Source organism: Cucurbita maxima, unplaced genomic scaffold (assembly GCF_002738345.1).
Source record: "Cucurbita maxima cultivar Rimu unplaced genomic scaffold, Cmax_1.0 Cma_Scf00015, whole genome shotgun sequence".
NCBI lineage: Eukaryota > Viridiplantae > Streptophyta > Magnoliopsida > Cucurbitales > Cucurbitaceae > Cucurbita > Cucurbita maxima.
This window is the reverse complement of record NW_019272031.1, coordinates 1,734,669-1,746,337: the sequence shown is the minus strand read 5'-3', so window position 1 is coordinate 1,746,337 and position 11,669 is coordinate 1,734,669.

Here is an 11,669-nt window from a genome sequence, read left to right as displayed (position 1 = left end):
ATTTATAAATATTTTTTAAAATATTATATTATGTATTTTTATTAAATATTATTAGATTTATTAGGAAGTTTTATTCCTTCTAATAAAAATTATTTAAAATATTGAGAGCACCGGCCATAGCCGGTGAAGTTGGGGCCGTGTGGACGGTCGTACGATCACACCACGGAAATGCAGAGGTTAAAGTATTTACGGAATTTGCCACCGACCACGACACCGTAAATTGCGCTCCGGAGGCGCCGATTGCCAGATGAAGGTGTGAACGGTTCTGTATAATGAGGGCACGGAAATTTCAGGGGTTAAGTGTTGTCGGAGTTTTGGGCGGAGAATTTGGTGGGTGAAATTTGGTAGAATGCTTTGTGAGACGCATATACCACTGGAACAGCTAAGATTGATGCTGTAATCGTGTGGTGAGGTTCAAGGAGAGGCTGCTCCGCCGCCATTCTAGAATAAACACTCCAACCGGCGACGTTCAAAGGGAAGTTCGTTTTCTCTTGCTTTTACTTTTGTGTTTTAATATTTACTGTTCATTATGAGTGTATTAGATTTATTCATGAAATAGGATTAACTTAGCGATGGTGGGAGTGATTATGGTGAACGCAAAATTTTGTATTCTTGTTGTGAAAGAATGCCTCTGTTAGATAAAAGCCTAAAAAGTTTTATGAATATTTTTTTTTTACTATCCAATTACCATTGGGAGGGAAGAGGCATAAATTTAGTTTGCTAGCTATTTTTTAGGGTAGAATAGTTATTTAAATGGGTGAATTTAATGATAAACCAATTACCGCAATATTGGGAGGATCGACTGGCGTTTGCCGCCATACTGCAGTCTATGCCTCCAAAGATGCTAGCGTCTCTCTCCACCAAGCGCACTGCCCAATCAGTCTGGGAGGGGATCAAATCCTGTCGGGTTGATGTGCAGCGAGTGCGGGAATCCAACATCGAGCAGTTGCGGAAGGAGCTCTCGGAGATTCTCTTTAAGGATGTGGGGAATCCATTGATGATTTTTCAATACAGATCACGAGGCTCGCCAACAGCATCACCACTCTCGGTGAGAAAATCAGAGAAGAATGTCGCTTCAGTTGTCAACAAGCAGGGTCGTCTTCTCCTCACTGAGGAGGAATGACTTGCACGCCTGAAGCTCCGCGACAACTCCGACGAGATCGAAGGGCGCGACACCATCCTGTTCATCAGCAAGGGAGACGAGCACTGCAAGCTGACTAGCGTCTACTTCCTCCCGAGGCTCAAGGCTAACCTTGTGAGCCTGGGTCAACTCGATGAGGCCGGATGCTTCATCTCCATCGAGCACGGGCTACTCAAAATCTGCGATGATCGACGACGGCTGCTCATGCAAGTTTGGCGCTGGGCAAACCGCCTTTACATCCAAGAGTTGGAGATAGAGCAACCGGTCAGCCTCTCGGCTAAGACCAAAGAAGTAGCTTGGAGGTGGCACGCAAGGTACGGGCACCTGAACTTTCCTACTCTACAAAAACTTCACAAGGAGCAGATGGTGCTCAGTTTACCGGCAATCGAAGGCGTGAAAAGGCTGTGCGACGGGTGTCTCATCGGCAAGTAAAGGAGCACCCCCTTTCTGTCTTAGACATCCTACCGCAGCAGTGAGCCGTTGGAGCTTGTTCACGGCGATATATTTGGGCTCATCAAGTTGGCAACCCCAGGCGGCAAGACCCTCTTCCTCTTGTTGGTCGATGACAAAAGTCCGTTCATGTGGCTGATCCTGATGCAAGCGAAGAGTGAAGCGGCAAAGGCAATTAAGCGCATTCAAGTGCGAGCGAAGGCCGAATGCAGGAAGAAGATGTGAATGTTGTGCACGAACCGAGGTGGAGAATTCACCTCAGCGAGCTTCGGTAAGTACTGCGACGAGCTCGGCATGCAGCGGCAACTAACAGCACCCTACTCCCTTCAGCAGAACGAGGTGGTGGAACACCAAAATCAGACCATCGTCGGGATAGCAAGGTCATTGCTGATGACGGTTGGGATGCCTGGGAGGTTCTGGGGAGAGGCGGTAATGACGGTCGTCTACCTTCTCAATCGGCTGCCAACGCGAAGCCTCGACAGGAAGACGCTACACGAGGCTTAGTACAACAAGAAGTTAGTGGTACATCATCTCTGAGTGTTTAGCTACGTCGCATACATGAAGGTCACGCGTTCCCACCTCGCCAAGCTCGATCCTAGGGGGCTGAAGATCATCTTCATTGGCTACGAACCCAAGAGCAAGGCGTACAGGCTCTATGATCCTGCGGGGGGCGAGCTCACGTGTCTCGCGACGTCATCTTCGACGAAAGCACCTTCTGGTAGTGAAACGACATGAACAAGGCAGACAAAAACCCAAATCAATTCACGGTAGAGTACCTCATTACCGAGCTGGGAGAAGGAGGAGTGCAGCATCAGGAATTGTCACAATAGCCAGCAGCTGCACCCCCTAAACCAATGGAGTTTGCAACACCACGGACTNGGGGGGGGGGGGGGGGGGGGGGGGGGGGGGGGGGGGGGGGGGGGGGGGGGGGGGGGGGGGGGGGGGGGGGGGGGGGGGGGGGGGGGGGGGGGGGGGGGGGGGGGGGGGGGGGGGGGGGGGGGGGGGGGGGGGGGGGGGGGGGGGGGAGCTCACGTGTCGCGCGACGTCATCTTTGACAAGAGCACCTTCTGGCAGTGAAACGATGTGACCGAGGCGGACCAAAATTCAAATCAATTCACGATGGAGTACCTCGTCATCGAGACAGGAGAAGGAGGAGCGCAACATTGAGAATCGTCACCATAGCCAGAAGTTGCACCCCCTGAACCAATGGAGTTTCCAACACCACGTATTGCGGATTCGACGCTGAATGCCAATCACAATGATGATCTGGTGGCTAGGTACCGGAGGATAGAAGACCTAGTGGGAGGAGGTGAACCACCTGGACTGGCTGCGCGCGAGCTCAAAGAAGAGGCGGCCGAACTGCATACCATTAGCGCGGATGAATCGAACATTTGTCGCTGGCTAAAGGAACCCTTGTTGGTTGAAGGTAATACAGGAAGAGATGGCGTCCATCACTGAGAACAAGACGTGGAGTCTGGAGGACATGCCATCGAGAACCAAGCCATAGGGCTCAAATGGGTCTTCAAATTTAAGCGTAACGAAGAGGGAGAAGTTGTGAAGCACAAGGCCCGTCTGATGGCGAGGAGCTACGTCCAGAAGCAAGGAGTATACTTCGAAGAGGTATTCGCGCCGGTGGCAATGTTGGAATTTGTCCGCCTATTGCTGGCGATCACGACACATCATTCTTGGGAGGTCCACCACATGGACATGAAGTTCGCTTTCCTCATCAGAGAGTTGAAGGAGACCATCTATGTCCGACAACCACCGGGCTTCCTAGATAACGACAACTCCGACAAGGTACTGCGCATGCACAAGACTCTATGGGCTTCGGCAAGCACCACTAGCCTGGAACGTAAAGCTCTATAGTACCCTGCTGTCGCTGAAGTTTAAGCGCTATGCCTCTGAGAATGACATGTACACGCACGGCCATAGTGAGCAGCGACTGATTGTGGGAGTGTACGTTGACGACCTCATAATCATTAGAGGTGACATGGAAGTCCTTGGAAGATTCAAGAGGTTGATGTCAAAGAACTTCAAGATGAGCAATCTCGGCGTGCTCAGCTACTACCTCGGCATCGAAGTACAACAAAGTACTGCCGGCATCACCATCTGTCAAGGTGCGTACGCAAAGAAGCTGTTGGACACAGCTTGGCTAGCAGACAGTAACCCTACAAGGACACCAATGGAGGCCTGACTTCAGCTGAGGAAGGTCCGTACTACGACTACAGTCGACTCCACCAATTACCGCAGCATTTTCGGGAGCCTGTGCTATCTGGTAAATACACGCCTTGACCTTGTTTATTTTGTTGGATACGTGAGTAGGTTTATGGAAGCACCTAAGGAGAAACATCTTATGGCTGTCAAGCGCATCTTGTGCTATGTGGCCGAAACAAGAGGCTGGAGTGTGAAATACTACACAGAGAGAGGAAAGAAGAAGCTTGAGCTGGTCGGCTACAGTGATAGTGACATGGCCGGTGACGTTGATGATCGTAAGAGCACTAGCGGGATGATTTACTTCCTCTCAGGCGGCGCGATCTATTGGCAATCAACTAAGCAAAAGGTATTTGCTTTATCTTCTTGCAAAGCATAGTACATTGCCGCTTCGACGACAGCAACACAAGGGGTCTGGCTTGCGCGACTGATGGAAGAACTCGTTGAAAAAGAAGGACATTTACCAATGCTTTACATGGACAACAAAGCTACGATCTCCCTGATTAAAAATACAGTTTTGCACGACCGGAGCAAGCACATAAAGATCAGGTTCTATTACATTCGGGAGTGTGCAGATCGAGGGCTTATCAAGATTGACTTCATCCGAATAGAGGAACAGCTTGGAGACATCTTCACTGAGTCTCAAGTGTGGGTAAAATTTGAGGAACTACGTTCAAAGATTGGAGTTCAAATAATAAGGTAGATATACCACAGGTTTTAGGAGAAAATTGTTAGATAAAAGCTAAAATTGTTAGATAAAAGCCTAAATAAAATATTTCCTTTCGACCATTTGACCAACAGGTTGAATGGATTACCATTTTTTTTTAGGGAAGCGGCACAGGAGTAGATTGTTAGATACGATTTTTTTATTTAGCTTTTACACGTTTTTACCCAGTTGATTGAATATTTTCTTTTGAACATTTGACCAACACGTTGAATGGATTACCATTTTTTTAGGTGGCCTTTTGAAGGGAAGCGTCACATATTTAGTTGGCACTCTAGGCCATTTTTAGGATAGAATAGTTATTTAAATGATTGAATCTAATGATAAACCAATTACAGCTTCTTTTAAGTCAAATCAAAGTTTCCTTCTCTCTTTTATTTTTACTCTCTTTATTTTCATTTTCTTCCAACAAATTTCTTTAGCTATTCCGTCAATGATTTCCCTCTCAAAATTTCTTTTCCTATTCCGTCAATGATTTTCTCTCACCAAAGTCGATTGTCAAAAGACAACATTGCCTTAGTTTATTTGGGTTTTCATTATTTCCTAGTTCATAAAGAATAAATGTGGAGCAATTAAGGCTTTGTCAAATGGGTAATCTAATTTTCGATTGTCGAATGGGAGTCGTCTCGAAAAGGATTTTGAATTTAAGCCATTGTTGGATGAATATGTGAAGGTTGTGGAGTGTTAGGAACTACGAATCTCCACAAATTGTCCACTTTAACTATAAGCTCTCTTGACTTTGCTTTGGGCTTTCCCAAAAGGCCTCATGCCATTGGAGATGTGTTCCTTGTAAATACATGATCATTCCTAAAATTAGCCAATGTGGAACTCTTTCCCAACAATCCTCTGAGCCTTCCATGAGCCTATGGAGCCTTCGAACAACCTTCCCTTATAATTGAGGCTTGATTCCTTCTCTGGAGTCTTCGAACAAGGTAAACCTTTGTTCGACACTTGAGTCACTTTTGACTACATCTTTGAGACTCACAACTTCTTTGTTCGAAATTTGAAGATTCTATTGACATAGTTAAGTTAAAGGCATAGCTTTGATACCAGGTTAGAAATCATATTGTATGATATTGTCCACTTTGAGCATAAACTCTCATGATTTTGCTTTGGGCTTCCTCAAAAGGTCTCATACCAATAGAGATGTATTCCTTACTTATAAACCCAGGATCATTACCTAAATCAGCATGTGGGACTCCGTCCCAAGAATCCTCAATAGTGCTCCTCAATTGTACAATTCTAATAAACGGATGATGAAGGAAAATGTGAGTACAAAATAGTGTCAAAAACCAAGTGACTGATGTTCAAGGTAATGTGGATGTAAAGAACATTTTTAAACGTGTTGATCGGAAAGATATGTTCAATAATACAGAGAGAATTACATGTAAGTTTGATAACAAGAGGAAAGGAGTTACAAGATCAAAGTATGACGTTAAAATGCAAGGTGTCACGGTCATGTTGTCCAAGGCATGTCGTCCATGGCCGCATGCCTGTGACACACCGAAACCCTTGTCTTGTACTACTTTATTGTTTTCTTTTACCGCTTTCATGTTTTATTATTTTTTTTATTGTTTTCTTTGAGTGTATGACATTTCGGTGAAGTCATGGCTATGCCTGGTAGACATGAAATGCCTCAAAATGTACTATAGGGGATGCGACTAGTTGTCAAATTCTCCCTACCCAAAAAGTTATATATTGTTTAAGCCGTTGTTGTTCCCTTTTTGCTTGCATGCTACATAACCACCCCTCTCTCTCTCTCTTGCTTTCAAAACTTTTTTTCCAAAACCTCGATCCCCCACATTCTAAAATCTTCTCTTGAAATCGAGACCCGAGGTTTGTATTCACGTTGCCCGACTGTAAGCAACGTAACTCGAAGTAGGCTTGACTCACTCAGTGTTGAGAGTGAGTGCAGCACAATCGCCAAATCCCCTGTCTAGAAACCGCGATTGTGACACGAGGCAACCCCTTTTGATTCATATGTTAATGATATACAACATGAAGATAAAAAGAAAGGAAGCTGTGTTAGGATCGCACAACAGTACACACACTCGATCTAGATGAACACAAAGAACAAGATAGAGAAAATGCAATGAGAATATTGACTAAAGGTTTTATATTGATGACTACATATATGTACACTAAAAAGAATACAGATAGAAAGTACATTTTTCAAGATGATGTCGGTACATTTTTCAAGATGATGTCGGAGGGAATATATATATGGTTCAGCTTACTATATATAGTTTTACCAGATATAACTGCCTTATATAACTTTGCTTTTTACTCTACAACTTTGCTTTTTACTCTACAACTTTGCTTTTTACTCTACAACTTTGTTTTTTTACTGTACAACTTTGCTATTTACTATACATATCTATTCACTATTTACGATAATTTACTTTATACTTTATATGTTATTTACCATATATAGTTTTACTATATATTTACTTTATATGTTATTTACCATATATAGCTTTATTATATATTTACTTTATATGTTATTTACCATATATAGCTTTACTATATATTTACTTTATATGTTATTTACCATATATAGCTTTACTATATATAATCGTTGACTAAGTTATAAATAAGCCGTAGACTCCATAACCTAACAAGCTGGTTGAGTTTGATTGAGTCAAAAGTTTGAAGGTGGAACAGAGACACTGGTTCATTTTAAGGCTAATACACACTAGATATCAAGAGAGAAAGAGAGCACCAAAAGGAGGCAAAAGAATATAGAGGACTCGAGCAAAGTGAAAGATTAGCTAGAACATGGGATGTTTGAAGAAGCTAGAGAGCTGTTTCAGAATTTATCAGAACAAGGACAGGATGAAATATTGGCACGGTATCTGACTCAATTGTACCACGTACATCCTCTTGGATTTCCAATCACCATAGCGGCGATTCGCATCATTTCTCTCAGTCAACTTGACTACATTTTGTAGCAGCCCAAATCCAACGTCAGCCTCATGGTTTTAAAACGCATGTCTTAGAGAGAGGTTTCCACACTCTTATAAGGAATGCTTCTCCCTCTCAAACCAATGTGGGATCTCACAATCGACCCCCCTTGAGACCCAGTGTCTGTTAAAATAAAACTCACAAATCTGTGAAGTAACTCTCACATTCACTAACAATCAAACGCTCAGATACCGCTTTGTGAAAGTACTACTCGTGTACTTGTGAAGGAGATGTCGAGAAGGGAGAGACAAGGAGACGAAGAGTATTGAAAAACTTTTTTCTATTACTCTGTACTTTCTTGTGCTCTTCTACACTTTTGCTCTTTTCTCTTTTGCTCTTGCTCAGACTTTTACAATCAAAAGCAAACTAATTTATAAGTTTTCTAAAAACTAAATATGTCTATCAACATTTTGACTTTTTCCTCTACACTGAATTTTAAAACCCAATAAAATTAACCAAAAATTATTTAGGTTTATTTTAGGCAAAAACTAATATCCATCATTTTAAGTTTATTCCAACAGTGTTCTTGCCGGCTTTTCTTCAATGTTTTTAAAACGTATCTACTAATGAGAGGTTTGTACACCTTTGTAAGGAATGATTTATTCCCCTCTCCAACCAATGTGGGATCTCACAATCCACCCCCATGGGTCCCAATATCCTCGTTGGCACATCACCCGATGTCTAGCTCTGATACCATTTATAACAACCCAAGCCCATCACTAGTAGATATTGTCCTCTTTGGATTTTTTTCGAGCTTCCCTTCACAAAGTCTTTAAAATGCGTATGTTGGGGAGAGGTTTTCACACACTTATAAGGATGTTTCATTTCTCTCTCTAATTGATGTGAAATCTCACACAATCACTCAAAAAAAAAAAAAAAGTTTCGTGATGATACTATTATTCAATTCATTAACAAGGTTAGCATGTTTCTTACTCGAAATGAGTCATGAAATCCATTGTTTCAACATAATCTAAGAGGAAGGGTTCTTCTTCAGTCATTCTCTTGTGGTTAATACCTTAACTCAAGAGTCAAAAGTTGCACAAAGTAGGATTATCAATTCTTTTAGGACGACGATTAGACTAACTAACAAAAGAGGTAAGTATTTGTTTAGTTCTTTCTCCTCCAACTAATTTTACGAGGTAAATAGGCTTTAAACAAATACACTATTCAAATGCTCTTGACATGCAAATCAAAGAAACATTGCCAAACGAATGGAGCTTGGAGCTCGAAAACCAAAACCCGAAAACCAAACAAAACAAAGATTCCTACAAAAACCCTTCAAACTTTTTCCATCACGTGAACAAGAGATCTTCCAATTGGGCAAAGATGGAAATGAATTTGTTGGCATAATTGTATTTATAGTTGCAAATAAGAAAGAGAGGGAGAGTGAAACAAAGCAAGTATTTAAAAATTAAATGAAATAATAACACCAAAAGATTATTATTCCATAAATCATTTTCAAAAATCGAATCTTCCAAACACAATTTTTGTCATGTATGTTTTCCAGCTCACATGGTTGACAAATTTCTAAATTCAAGATTTTGGATTAAAAAAATATATATTTAAATGGGAAAGTTCTTAAGTGAGCAGTTTTTTTTTTAATCAAGGGTGAATTTACAAAATTGGAATAAAAGGTAAAAATTGCAATGTTTATCTACCATAGAGTTTAACCGAACAACGTAATGAATCATGAGAATGGGAGCTGAGAAAGAAGGGAAAAAAACGTAATGAATCTAAGGTTACATAAGGACGTTTCGTGAGTTAAAGCTCTATCCTGACCCAATTTTCAAGTCTTCAAAAACTTTGTGATTATAAAGACAAAGACCAATAACAAATAAACCATAAGCAAAATAAAATAAAAATAGGATAAATTTAATTCAAATAAAGACAAATGACATCACATTAGATGTAAAAGGAGATCCAATTACAAGATAAGATACTATATCGATTGGAGAGAGGAACGAGAGTTAGCGAGGACGCTGGGCCTCGAAGGGGTGTGGGTTGTGAGATCCCACATCGATTTGAGAGGGGAACGACATTGATTGGGGAGAGAAATGAGTGCCAGCGAGGACGATGGTCTCCGAAGAGGGTGGATTGTGAGATCCCACATCGGTTGGGGAGGATAACGAAGCAGTCTTTATAAGGGTGTGGAAACCTCTCCCTAGCTGACACGTTTTAAAAACTTTGAGGACAAGCCGAAAGAGAAAACCAAAAGAGAACAATATTTGCTAGTAGTGGGTTTAGACGGTTGCAACAATGTTGTTCAAATTTATTACAAAGGGAAAATGAGTTTGGGACACAATTACAAAATGAAATACAAAAGACTCAAATACAAAGACAGAACGACGCTTCGAAACAATCGCCTATGTGACCACACAACTCTCGAACACTCCTCCAACTCAACCGACAGCATATGAACACCTAAAAAAGAAAGGAAAAAGGGTGAGTACATAACGATCCCCTGTGTGACAGCACAACTCTCGAACACTCCCCCAGCTCAACCGGCAGCCTATCAACACCTAAAATAGAAAGGAAAAAGGGGTGAGTCTAAAAATATTTAGTAAGCAACCTACTCTCTTATTGTATCCTTAATCCACTCCTCCAGCTCAATTGGCAGCCTATCAACACCGAGAAAAGAAAGGAAAAAGAGGTGAGTACAAAATATTTATAAGCAACCTACTCGTATGCTCTTGTCGCATTCTTAATCCAGTTGGTATCTATGGGTTTTTCTCTAGGTTTTTTGTTCTTTTGACTTAGATAGTTTTAATGAGACACTATGATGTTTTTTTTTACCCTAAATATCATCCATGGAAGGTTAGCTTCATCTAAGTTTGGGGGGTGTGATCCCCCAAGCATTGACCACCTATTAGGTCAACCTATGTGGTTCCATACCCTGCTCTCAAGAACAGATTTACAGCATAGTAGCCGTGTTCAAGGAAATCCGAGTCATTTCCACAAGTTTGGCACATCTAGTCATCTTGACGCACATCCCTAACCATTCTAGGTTTAGCTCAATAGTACTGGTATGAGGGTGGAAAGGGTAGTAGATACTTTACTGACACCGTTCACTGTTATTAGCCTGAGAACTACGTTAATCATTCTTGGGTATTGTGGTAGTCTACTAGGTTTTATGGACACTTGAGCTGTTTAAATCTCATTTCATTTTTTGTTTCCACAACATTTAGGATTAGCTCCTAAGGGGGCTAAACTAATCTCCGGGTTCACATAGGTCTCTGATCGTTGCTCACAATCCTAGGGTGTAGGTTCTCCTTAGACAATTAAACATTTCTTATGAAAGATTCCTTCTTCCTTAAACCTTTTATTAGGGTCCAACTAGACCGCTAAGTAGTCAAAGTTGTCAAAACGACTATTTTACCCCTGAAGTTCATTTCGACCTAATTTTTCACTATTGTCTTTTATATGTTTATTTTTATTTTTTTTGGAGTTTCTAGAATTTCTCTAAATATTTTACTCTTCTACTCTATCTTAAAATTCAGTCTCTAGACCTCTCGATAAAAACTCAAAAGCAAAAATAAGGTATTTAATTTTTCACCCTCGAGTGTCTTCTAGATACGAAGCCTTGCAGATTTGATAGTATCCGAGCTAAGAAAAGAATTAAGATGCTCAAACTTGGATCGAATGACTCTACAATAATTTATTTTTAGACTTAAAGTTTTAATTTTTTTTCAATAAAATATTAATTTTCTATTTTAGCTTTTATTTTGAAATATTTGTAGTTTAGAGATCTTTTTTCCTCATTAATCATCACTTGCATAAACTTTTACCCTTTCCCTCTCCCTCTCCCTCGTGGGGAAATCATGAAGCCTTATGTTTTGTATCAAAATTTTAATAAGTAATTATGACTATGGACCTAACTTTAACATACAATTATATAATTCAACTTTGTTTTCACTCCTTTCAAATTCTTACACTCTTTCTTCTCATCTAAAATATTCGGTTCATATGAATAAGTAACATCGTTCATTAGGTTAGGCTCATTAGGTATCACCAAGTTTAATCCTATCGTCATCAACCTCACGGTTTAATTTAAAATTTACAATTATGTGAAAATTCATAATAAATACTTCATGGACTTACCCATTTAATTTTAAATAAGAAAATAAAAATAATATAATTTTTGGACATGAAGAATGAAATAAACCATCTATCAACTACTAA